Source organism: Mandrillus leucophaeus, unplaced genomic scaffold (assembly GCF_000951045.1).
Source record: "Mandrillus leucophaeus isolate KB7577 unplaced genomic scaffold, Mleu.le_1.0 Scaffold157, whole genome shotgun sequence".
Classification (NCBI taxonomy): Eukaryota; Metazoa; Chordata; class Mammalia; order Primates; family Cercopithecidae; genus Mandrillus; species Mandrillus leucophaeus.
In genome coordinates, this window is record NW_012101554.1 from 5,137,291 (window position 1) to 5,149,156 (window position 11,866).

The 11,866-nt window shown below is 49.4% G+C and overlaps 1 protein-coding gene across 1 annotated transcript in view; it reads right to left on the reverse strand.

Moving 5' to 3' along the window:
- SSH1 (slingshot protein phosphatase 1) overlaps positions 1–11,470 on the reverse strand; it is a 72,281-nt gene extending 60,811 nt beyond the window's left edge. Inside the window, exon 1 of the mRNA XM_011975581.1 lies at positions 11,434–11,470. The gene's annotated coding sequence lies outside the window, so the exon portion shown is untranslated. The remainder of the gene's footprint in view (positions 1–11,433) is intronic.
- Between the last annotated feature and the right edge of the window lie 396 nt (positions 11,471–11,866).

Genomic DNA, 11,866 nt, shown 5'->3' on the forward strand with positions numbered 1-11,866 from the left:
TGAGTACTCTCTTTCTAAACGGACGCTGCTTTGTGTGTGGCTCTGCTTCTGCGGGCAGACGCGGCAGGCTAAGCTCTGCGGAGGAGGAGGTGAGTCCCAGCAGAGGATCACTTCCTCTCGGTAGCCAGGCTGGTTTTCTCCATCGCAGGGTCAGACTATAGCCCCGACCCAGCTAGACCCCCACAAGCGCATGACCTTGCTCTCACTGTGGGAATAAAACTCGTGATAGTCAGTTACAAATACACGGCAAATGATGAGCAGCACAATATAAACACAGATCTAGATTGGTGGCTCTGAGGACTCTCATTCTTAAATTTGGAGGCCATCATCTAATCTTGTCTTTTCACTTTACACAGCGGGAGACAGGGACCCAGAGAAGTGAAGAGGCATGCCTTAGCCTGCACAGCAGATGACGCATCTCAAGACGGACCCAAGTTTTCTGACTCCGTCTCACAGCTTTGTCCCATTTATCATGAAGATGACTGCTAGTAACACTGCTACCTACGAGCTGAGCTTGCATGCACATTCCTGGTGTGTACACGCATGCGCGCACGCTCCTGTGATGTGCTAAGTGCACAGGAAGGAGACCAGGGCCCCGAGGCATTCTTTTGAAGTCTAAGTACTGGTATTTCAAAAGTTTAATGAAACCTACTAGACTCTGAGCAAAATTCGTTTTACGTTAACCTTAATGAAAAGCTTAATTAAGTTCTGACAGAATTAACTCTTCATGTCTCTGTCCTCATTTGTCCCCATTCTAGAATGAGTTTTCTAATTAAAAAATATATATAGGGCCGGGCGCGGTGGCTCAAGCCTGTAATCCCAGCACTTTGGGAGGCCGAGGCGAGTAGATCGCCTGAGGTCAGGAGTTCGAGACCAACCTGGCCAACATGGTGAAACCCTGTCTCTACTAAAAATACAAAAAATTAGCTGGGGGTGGTGGCGCACGGTTGTAATCCCAGCTACTCGGGAGGCTGAGGCAGAAGAATCACTGGAACCCCGGAGGTAGAGGTTGCAGTGAGCCGAGATTGTGCCACTGCACTCTAGCCTGGTGACAGAGTGAGACTCCGTCTCAAAAAAATACATATACATATGGCCAGGCACAGTGGCTCACACCTATAATTCCAGCACTTTGGGAGGCCGATGTGGGTAGATTGCTTGAGTCCAGGAGTTCAAGATCAGCCTGGGTAGCATAGTGAGACTCCGTCTCTACGAAAAACACAAAAATTAACCAGGCATGGCGGTCAGTGCACCTGTGGTCCCAGCTACTTGGGAGGCTGAGGTGGGAGGACCAATTGAGCCCAGGAGGTTAGGGCTGCAGTGAGCTGTAATCATGCCACTGTACTCCAGTCTGGGCAACAGAGCAAGACCCTGTCTCAAAAAGGAAAAAAGAGAGAGAGAGGGAAAAAAAGAGAGAGAGGAAAAAAAAAATTGAAGGCAAATTCTGATTTTCTAACCAAACATTCCAACAAACTGCAGAAATAAAACCCGAGTTAAACCAAAAGGAACAACCAAACAGCACAATGGCCCCAGAATGGTAAGTCTATATGCTCCAATGTATAAAAGTGGGAGTCAATGGGAGGCCACTACCTACAAGGCCACACGGGTGGGGGCAGGACTCAGGTCCCTGAATCACAGCAGCCTGCATTCAAACCTGGCTCAGGCCTCCCACCAGCCTCGTGGAACTGGTTTCCTAAAATGAGGAGAGTCCCACGTTGCAGGCTTGTGACAAGAAGATGATAGCAAGTGCAGAAAGTTCCAAGCCCAGAGCCTGCAGCCGGCAGAAGCTGGCCTCATTACCACCCGGATGCTCTCCGGGCTGCAGCACATGAAGGGGATACATGACAATCCCTGCTTTAAGTAGAGCTCAGGGAGGTGACGGGACCTGCCCAAGCACATAGTAGTGCTGCTAATGGCTCAAGCAGGAAGAATGGGCTGCAAAGCCTGGTTCTTCTGATAAACTCCATTCTGTCTCCCAGTGTGCGTTCTGATGCATAGGGAGGAGGAAAAGGAAAGACAGCACTTGGATTTTGGGGTGAACAGCACAGGTTTTGGAGTCAATGAGACATGGAGTATGAGGGCCTCAGCTCAACGGTTTACTACTAAATAAAAACAGGCCACTGACCTCTCTGGGGCTTAGTCTTCTCATCCAGGGAATGGGAATTTAAATGTCCTTACAGGGTTTTCACAAAGATTAAATGAAATAATGTATACAAGGCAATTCACAGAGTGGAGTATGGGTGTTCCCTTTTCTCTCCTCCATCTCTGCTTTATTTTTTTTTGCCTGGGCACTTACCAACATACGATTATTGTGCTTGTTTATTTTACTTACTGTCTTGTCTCCCTCAACAGAATGTCAGCTTCCAGAGCAGAAATCTTTATTTTGTTTGTTGCTATATTCCCAGCCCCTAAAACAGGGCTTGGCGCACAGTAGGAGCTCAACAAATGTTTGTTGAATGAACAGCTCACAAGCAGACAGATGAGGACAGAGGGGTACTGAGACTGATCTAATAGCACTGATATTACTAAACTGCAATGGAGGCAAAGGTGGGAAGAATCTCTCTGTCCTTTGTTTCCTGAACGTCCAAGACAACTTTTAGTTGCTCAACAGGAAACAATACTCAATTTACAAGACCTCCAGGGCCTATCCAGGGCAAACGGGGCGCTGTGAGGCAGGAGGTCAGGCAGGCCCTGTCCCTAGGGTGGCTCACAGTCTAGTGGGCAAGGCCAGCTTCTTCATATGTGCTCAGAAGGGCCCCATGCTTGGTTTAACACTCTGCTCATGCCATCTTGAAATTCTTAATTATGTCTGTTGTTGTTGTTTGCTTGTTTGTTTTGAGACAGATTCTCACTCAGTTGCCCAGGCTGGAATGCAGTGGTGTGATCTCAGCTCACTGCAACCTCTGCCTCCTGGGTTCCAGTGATTCTCCTGCCTTAGCCTCCCGAGTAGCTGGGATTACAGGCACGTGCCACCACACTTGGCTAATTTTTGTATTTTTAGTAGAGACAGGGTTTCACCATGTTGCCCAGGATGGTCTCAAGCTCCTGACCTCAGGTGATCCACCTGCCTCGGCCTCCCAAAGTGCTAGGATTACAGGCATGAGCCACTGCGCCCGACCTCTTAATAACATTTTAACAAGGGGCTCTACCATGTTCATTTTGCACTGGGCTCCACAAGTTATGCAGCCAGTCCTGCATTACAGGAAACATTTCTGTACCTAAGTACATATACTACAGAGCAAGCACAAAACGCCAAGGAAACACTAAGGAGAGAAAAATGCCTGTGAGAAGAAAAAGGAAGACACGAATCATTTTCAACAGAAGCTGTTACCATGAAGGAAGTACGGGCAGGGGGCATTTGTTGAATGTCTACTATAGGAGAAAAGGTTCGCGTCATGAGCACATTTAATTCTGACAACCACCCTACAAGCTGCGTACTATATTGGCCACTTGAAACTAAGGCCTGCCCAAGATCATATAATAGCCTAGTGAGGTGACAAAGGACAGACATAGGAGCCAAACCCATGCCCATCTCTCCCTAAGTCCAAAGCTGTGGGAAAAACAAAACAGAATCAACATGGGTGGTTATTTTTAAGGCCAACATATTCAAGGTGGGGGCAAATCCAAGAGACACTAAGCCTCAGAGCATGAACAAGCATGTGGGTGCTGAGTGGAGGGGACCAGCGTTCACCAGGGTGGTGTCAAACTCTGTAAGGCTTGCTCCCCGTGTTCCTGGTCTCTTCCCATGAGCACCAGGCACCCCTGACCATCCCAAAACTAGGCACATCTGTAACACTGAATGGAAACCTATTTGTTTACATGTGTTCTCTCTATATTAGACTGGGGGCATCCCCAGAATACACACAGATTGACTGGTGGGCAGAATTCTGCCAGATGCATGCACCCGAGTGAGCCTTTCTCTTTGAATGTGGGAGGGACAAGAGAACAAGGCGGGAGAGCTGTTCCCTTAATTAGGCTGCATTGCACATTAAAGGCGATGAGACAGTCATTCTGGTGATAACAATCTGTCATAAGACCCTACAGAGGCAGACTCTCCTGTTGGCTTTGAAGAAGCAAGCACCATGAATTCTCCATAGCTGCAAGAAAATGAATTCAGGCCAGACGTGGTGGCTCACACCTGTAATCCCAGCACTTTGGGAGGCTGAGGCGGGTGGATCACCTGAAGTCAGGAGTTCGAGACCAGCCTGACCAATATGGTGAAACCCCGTCTCTACTAAAAATACAAAAATTTGCTGGGTACACCTGTAGTCCTAGCTACTCGGGAGGCTGAGACAGGAGAATTAATTGAACCCTGGAGGCAGAGGTTGCAGTGAGTCGAGATCGCACCACTGCACTCCATTGGATGACAGAGCAGAAAAAAAAAAAAAAATGAATTCAGCCAAGAACCATGTGAGCTTAAAAGAGGACCCTGGGGTTCAGATGAGACCCCAGCCCTGGCCAGCAGGCCTTGTAAGTCCCCAAACAGAGAACCCAGATATACCATGTCCAGATTCCTGACCCATGGAAGCTGTGAGATAATAAACATGGGCTGGGTGCGGTGGTTGGCCATGTGTGGTGGCGTGGTGACTCATCCCTGTAATCTCAGCACTTTGGGAGGCCGAGGCAGGCAGATCACCAGAGGTCAGGAGTTTGAGACCAGCCTGCCCAACATGGAGAAACCCCATCTCTACTAAAAATACAAAATTGTCCAGGCATGGTAGTATGTGTCTGTAATCCCAGACACTCGGGAGGCTGAGGCAGGAGAATCGCTTGAACCCGGGAGGCAGAGGCTACAGAGTGCCATTGCACTCCGGCCTGGACAACGAGAGTAAAACTCCATCTCAAATTAAAAAGAAATAAAATTAAAAATATATATATACTGTTTAACTGTTAAGTTAGTGGTAACTTGTTATGCAGCAAGCGATGACTGATACAGTAACCTACGCACATGTCCATCTCCAGCACAGACACAGAATTTGGAGGCACTGGGTGCATGACACCTCTTGGCAGGACTTAACTGGACAGACAAGCAACAAAGACAATAAAGCCCAGGCTAAGATGGACCGCCAAGGGCAGGGAGGAACCCCAGAGGGTGGACAGCTGCAAAAGTAAGGATATTCAACATGCCAACCCCCATCTACTCAGACACTGTAGGGGAGGGGGAGAAGGCAAAACCACACTTCAGAAGGCTGTAAGGAGAATGGGGTCCCTGGGAGACTTCCAGGTGGAGACCAAAAGGGGAAGGGAGCGTGGACAGAAAGGCAGAGGAGTCAGGGAGTTCACAGTTTACCACTGAAACCCAATAAAACAGAAGAGACAATATCCTGCCACTCGCTCTGGCCCATACCTCTGCTAGGGCAGGCAATCACAAATCACCAAATCATAATAATTCTAACGACCATGTTCCCTCACTTGACTCGGAAACGCTCGATTAAAAAAAAAAAATCTTCACTCCCGATCCACACCCTGGGGACAATATTATCTCCCCAGTGTCCTACCTGGCCCACAACTACTTATGTCTCATGCCAGACTGAGCCGGCTCCCAGGATGGCAAGGGAGCCAGGAGCTGCTGCCAGCAGGGCCATCTGCTCACCAGTTCCCACAGTCTGAACGGCACAGATTCCAAAGAGGGACTGGGAGCGGCCAGCAGCAGCCTGCACATGCGGAAGGCAGGGGAGAGCAAGGGAACTGCATCCATCCTGCTCTGCTGCAATCACCTGCATGCTGGGTGTGAGATGATCAGTTCGAGACACTTCCCAGAAGGCCTGCAGAAAAACTGTCTGAGTTACAACACTGCTTCCTCCAAGTCTATATTCGTATTTGCATCTTATAGTAATGTAGCCGGGTAAAGCAGGAAGGCTGCTCCGAGTCAAAGAGCATCCATAGTGGGCGCCCCCTCAGGCCTGGCCACAGTACCTGCAGGAGTCGGCCCCACTAATTCTCCTGTGCTGTGAACTAACACCGCACGTCAGCAATACCTTGTGAAGACCGAGCACAGCAACCAAGCCCACTGTGGACCTAATTCTGGGCAAGGAACTTTTTTTTGAGACAGCGTCTCGCTCTGTCAACCCAGGATGGAGTGCAGTGGCATAATCTCAGCTCACTGCAGTCTCGACCTCCTGGGTTCAACTGATTCTCCTACCTCAACCTCTTGAGTAGCTGGGACTACAGGCATGCACCACCATGCCCAGCTAATTTTTCTATTTTTTTTTGCGGAGATGGGGTTTTGCCATGTTGTGTAGGCTGGTCTCGAACTCCTGGGCTCAAGCGATCCACTCACCTTGGCCTCCCAAAGTATTGGGATTACAGGCGTAAGCCACTGCGCCTGGCCTGAGCAAGGAACATCACACAACTACTCCACAACCCTCAGAGGTCACAGTGTCATCTCTGTTTTATAGGTGGAACAACTGAGACCCACAGAGGTGTAGGAACACACAAAGGTAAAGGAACTCAGCCACCAGCACGGGAGCCAGATGCCAAACCTAGGTCTGCCTGACTCAGAACCCCACTGCCTTCCCTCTACACCTGGCTGTTTCTCCTACATGTCTGGAATTTACTGTAGGGTCAAAGGTTAATCCATTTGAACTGTTAACCTTTATTTACTTATTTTGAGACAGAGTCTCGCTCTGTTGCCCAGGCTGGAGTGCAGTGGCGTGAACTCGGCACGCTGCAACCTCCCGGGTTTGAGCGATTCTCCTGCCTCAGCCTCCCAAGTAGCTGAGATTACAGGTGTTCACCACCAAGCCCGGCTAATTTTTGTATTTTTAGTAGAAAGGGGGTTTCACCATGTTGGCCAGGCTGGTCTCGAACTCCTGAGCTCCAGAGATCTGTCCCACCTCAGCCTTCCAAAGTGCTGGGATTACAGATGTAAGCCACCATGCCCGGCCATTTAAACTGTTTAAATGCTACACGAAGGCAGAGAAATGAGGCCATCCCTAAGGGATGTGAGAGCAGTTAGGGATGCGACAAGGGCACACAGACCTGCAACATAGGCGGATGTGGCACCTGTCACAGAGAGGGACGCCAGGGGCTCCCTGCTTTCTCTGAAGAGAGGGAAATCACAAACGTTTGGGATGGGAGCACTTTTAGCTGGCCATGAGGACTACAGCCAGGTGAAAAGGAACCGGCCGAGGGAACATGCATGATTAGGGAGCAGGGAGTAGTCCCGATGGACTGGAAAAGGCACATGCGAGAGGGGAGGGCGGAAAGGCCAGCAACGCCGGTGACGCTGGAGCTCAGGAAAGACTCCAAGGACCAGAAGGAAGAAGCATCAAGGGACCAGGGGGTAACATGCCAAGGTAGAGAGGATAGGTCCAGGGGTGTTCCTCTGTGACAGGACAGAAGAGGTGTGAGGATGTGAAGAGGCGCCACCAGGGAACCTGAGAAAAAGAAGGCAGGTGGCTCGGAAGAACCGATCCATGTGACCCCGCAATTTATTGGATATGGATGAATCACAGCTGACTTTTTAGATGACCCAAAAGATGAAACTATTAACTAAGGCTAGACAGAGGGGAGAAAAGAGAAATATCCTGCTACCTCCAGTTTTTCTCCCTACAGCACCTCTTAGAGACAAGGTGATGGCAGTTCACCTTCAGGATCCATGGAAACAAAGAGAAATCTCTCCCTAACTCTCCTGATGCCAAACAAAAAACAACCAACTATTCCATAATTTTCTTCTCCAGGAGAGACTCAGAGAGAAAAGGCCTGAAAATGCAAATTGACACACGGATGTGAACGCGTTTCAGTCAAAGCTTAAACCAGGACAACTTTTCTTGTGTAGCAAGGAAGGTTAGGAGGCAGGATGGTGTTCTGTGCCTAAAAAGGTGGGTGCGACGTCAAGGTGGCTGAAGAGCGGTTTAAAAGGGGACCTAGGGGGACAAGCCCAGAGCCCAACATTCCACCCTAAATGAGAACCCAGGTCTCCAACTCCAGCCCAGGGTCTCCCAATGGTCACAATGGTGTTGGGGACCTGCTGACAGTGGCACGAAAGGACTCTCGGTGGTGGTCAGAATGACCCAACATCCCAGGAGGCACCGGCCACCAGCTGGCATGAGTCCTTGGTGCTGCCCTGGCACTGCTGCTAATCCACCCCGGCGGCCTCAGGCACGCTCCCGCACCTGTATGTCCAAGACAGCGAATTCAACGGTACTACTAGCCTGGCCTCCAGAAAGGCAGCAGAGTAGGATCAACTTGGCATTAGAGGTCTCGCTTCAAACACAGTATTTCCCAGTTCCAATCTTGGGCCTCAACCACCAACTGGGAAAACCTCCCTCCTAGGGCTGTTTTGAGAACTCGATATGGAAAGCTACCAAAGCTTTATTTCCCACCCCTTTGTAAGGTCCCCCGCAGCTCCCAACGAGGCAGAGAAAGGGGCCTTTTGCAAGAAAAGGGCCAGGTGCAGCGGCTGTCACCACGCCTGCAATCCCAGCATTTTGGGAGGCCAAGGTGGGAGGATCACTTAAGCCCAGGAGTTTGAGACCAGCCTCAACAACACAGTGAGATCTCGTCTCTTCAAAACACATTTAAAAAAGTTAGTCAGGTGTGGTGGCGCACGCCTGCAGTCCCAGCTACCTGGGAGGCTGAGGTGGGAAGACAGCTTGGCCCAGGAGTTCAAGGCTGTAGTGAGCTATGATCACACCAATGCACTTCGGCCTGGACAACAAACACCCTGTCTCTAAAAAATAAAAATAAAAAGTTTTAATTTAAAAAAAGGTTAAATACTAATGAGAAAGGTCCACATATGCATTTTCATGTCACTGCTATTTATAAGTTCTTAACTGAAACCACTATGATATAAGCTATTAAAGGTAATTAAAAAATAAAAATAGCTGTTTGCCCCAAAGATAGTCTAAGTGACAGAGCTCAGTGCTCTCTCATCAACAACAGCCCTGAGAGAGACAAGAGATGGAAGAGATTCCAACCCCAAGGAAGGGCTGGAGGGGAGCCTGGGGAGGAGACATGGGGGAGGGGAGCTCCAAGAGGGAGCTGGGGGAGGGGAGATGGGGAGGGGAACTCTAGGAACGAGCAGGTGGAGGGGAGTATGGGGGAGGGGAGCTCCAAGAGTGAGCTGGGGGAGGTGAGATGGGGAGGGGAACCCCAGGAGGAAGCTGAGGGAAAAGAGCTTGGGGAGGGTAGCTCAAGGAGGGGACCTGGAGGTGGGGAGCTAAGGAGGAGATCTGGGAGAGGGGAGCCTGGGGAGGGGAGATGGAGGAGGGAAGCTGGGGAAGGGGATCTGGGAGAGGGAAGCTTGGGGAGGGGAGATGGGGAGGAGACATGGGAGAGGAGCTTGGGGAGGGGATCAAGGGAGGAAATCTGAGGGAGGGGGATTTAGGCAAGGGAGCTCAGGGAGGGGAACTTGGGGAGGGGATTTAGAGAGGGGAGCTGGGGGAAGGGGAGCTCAGAGAGGGGACTTTAGGGAGGGGAGATGGGGGAGGAGATCGGGGAGTGGAGGCTGGGGAGGGGATTTAGGGTAAGGGATCCAGGGAGGGAGGGATCTAGGGTAAGGGATCTCGGGGAGGGGAGTGGGGGAACGGGGAGGAGAGTGGTGGAAGGGAGATGGGGAGTGAGGTGAGGGGAACCTGGAGGGAGGGATCCGGGAAAGGGGATTTTGGGGAGGGGAACAGGTGGAGAGAGGAGCTGGTGGGGAGGGGAGTTGGGGGCAGGGATCTGGGGGAGGAGATTTGGGGGGAAGGGAGCTGGGTGCCTGCAGGAGCTGCTCTGAGGTGGGCAAGCCCCTCTTTCAGTTCCTTCTTGACAGTCAGTGTCCAGACTTCCACTCTGCCCCCTCCCTGTTTCCACCCAGATAGTCTGATCTGCAACTCGGCCCATGACTGCCCCCACTTGGGAGTCCAGCTGCTTCCAGCCTGGCAACCCTGACATGGGCCCTGAGCTGACCAACCAAAAACCCCAAGGTGACAGAGCAAATGTGTCCTGTGTCTTGAGCATAACATTAAAAGCGAGGACCAAGCAGACGTCCCCTAGTGAGGACCCAGAAATAAGACATCTCTTTGATTCTTGCAGGCTAGTGTTCCCCTAGCCACATAATCTTTAGAAATCATGTGTGCTGTGATAAAAGTCAGTATTTCCCCGCCCTTTACTCAAGCACATAGAAACATCGGAGAAAAGCTGAGCATATTTCCACCAGTTCTGCATGAGAGTTTGACCAGAACACCCTGCCCTCGGTAATGAATGGTTGACCCCAATTTCTGAACACACATTTCCTTTTCCAATTAATTTTCCTTCCCCTCATGAGATAAAACAGACTATATATATATATTTTTAAGAACAATATCCCTGAAAATCTGCTTACTTTTTAAAAACTATGAGGTCAGAGTTTAAGACTGGCTCCTTGGTATGAAGGAATACACTACATTAATATAACAAAGGGCTGAATCTTCTACAAACCAACAAAACACCCAAACAAAGGCAGAACTTAATTTTTGGCAAAGAAAAAACGAAAATGTTTTTGGTGTCCATTAGTGAATACATCAGCTGAGGACTACATCTTGGAATCTTTTCAATGAGCAGAGCTAAAGATTTCTCATAAGCGCAATTAAAGCACCCTGAATTGATACATTTAGGGGGTTGAGCATCTGTTTCAAATCAGTGAAGTGCTTACCGCAAAAGGAACACCTTACCAAAAGCAGGATGAAAAACTGAGGGCAGAGTGTCATGATTATTATTATTATTTTTTTTTAAGCAGAATAGTCTGCAAGAAAATACACAAAAATGCTCAAGTTAGGCCAGGTGCAGTAGCTCATGACTGTAATCCCAGTACTTTGGGAGGCCAAGCAGGAAGATCACTTGAGGCCAGGAGTCCAAGACCAGCTCGGGCAACACAGCGAGACCTTGTCTCTATTAAAAAATAATAAGTTACCAAAAAATGCTCAAAATGGTAACGTAAGGGTGGCAGAATAATGGCAATTATTTTCCCTCCAAGTGTTATATAATATTATTAAAGTGGCTAGACATATGTATGGATTTTAAAGCACTTCAGTTTTATATGTGCTTTAGGTATAATTTCTAAGGCATTAAAAAATTGGCATATTCTTTTTTTTAAGATGGAGTTTTGCTCTGTCGCCAGGCTGAAGTACAGTGGCACGATCTTGGCTCACTCTGCCTCCCAGGTTCAAGCGATTCCCCTGCCTCAGCCCCCCGAGTAGCTGGGACTATAAGCACACACCACCACACCCAGCTAATTTTTTGTATTTTTTTTACTAGAGACAGGGTTTCACTATGTCGGCCAGGATGGTCTCGATCCCTCGTGATCCACCCACTTCGGCCTCCCAAAGTGCTGGGATTACAAGGCATGAGCCACCACACCCGGACCAAAACTGGCATATTCTTTTTGAAGGTTTTCCCTTTGGGAGAGGAACAATAGCATTCCTTACCTGCTTGGGAGAAAGACTTAGGAACAAAAATTGAAAGTCTACTTACCTGAGGTTTAATTTTCGATCTTCTTCGCTGCCAGCCTCCAACTACAGAGAAAGAAAGAGAATGTCACACCACAGGCACCACTGTCAACACGCCTCGGGCGGCAGTCTCACATTCTCCACCCTGGTATCGGAAAAAGATAAAGACATCCAGGAAACCTAGCTACTTCTAAACAGCCGTGCCCTTTCCTCACCAATCCCGGTCTGTCCCTTGGAGTCATTTCCGTGGGGGAATTTTCAGGTTTCCAAATGTTGACCCACATTCCTGCCACAGTCTAGGGGATGGAGTCCTCCTAGCTCAACATTTCCTATCTGGTGTTATTACCCAGCACGGTCTTTTAGCCCTCAGCCCTCAACTTTCCGGGGTTGTTCTGGATCTTATCCTGTTTTTCTCTTTTAAGGGGAGGGGGTCGTGTTTAAAGAGAATTCACTTCCTC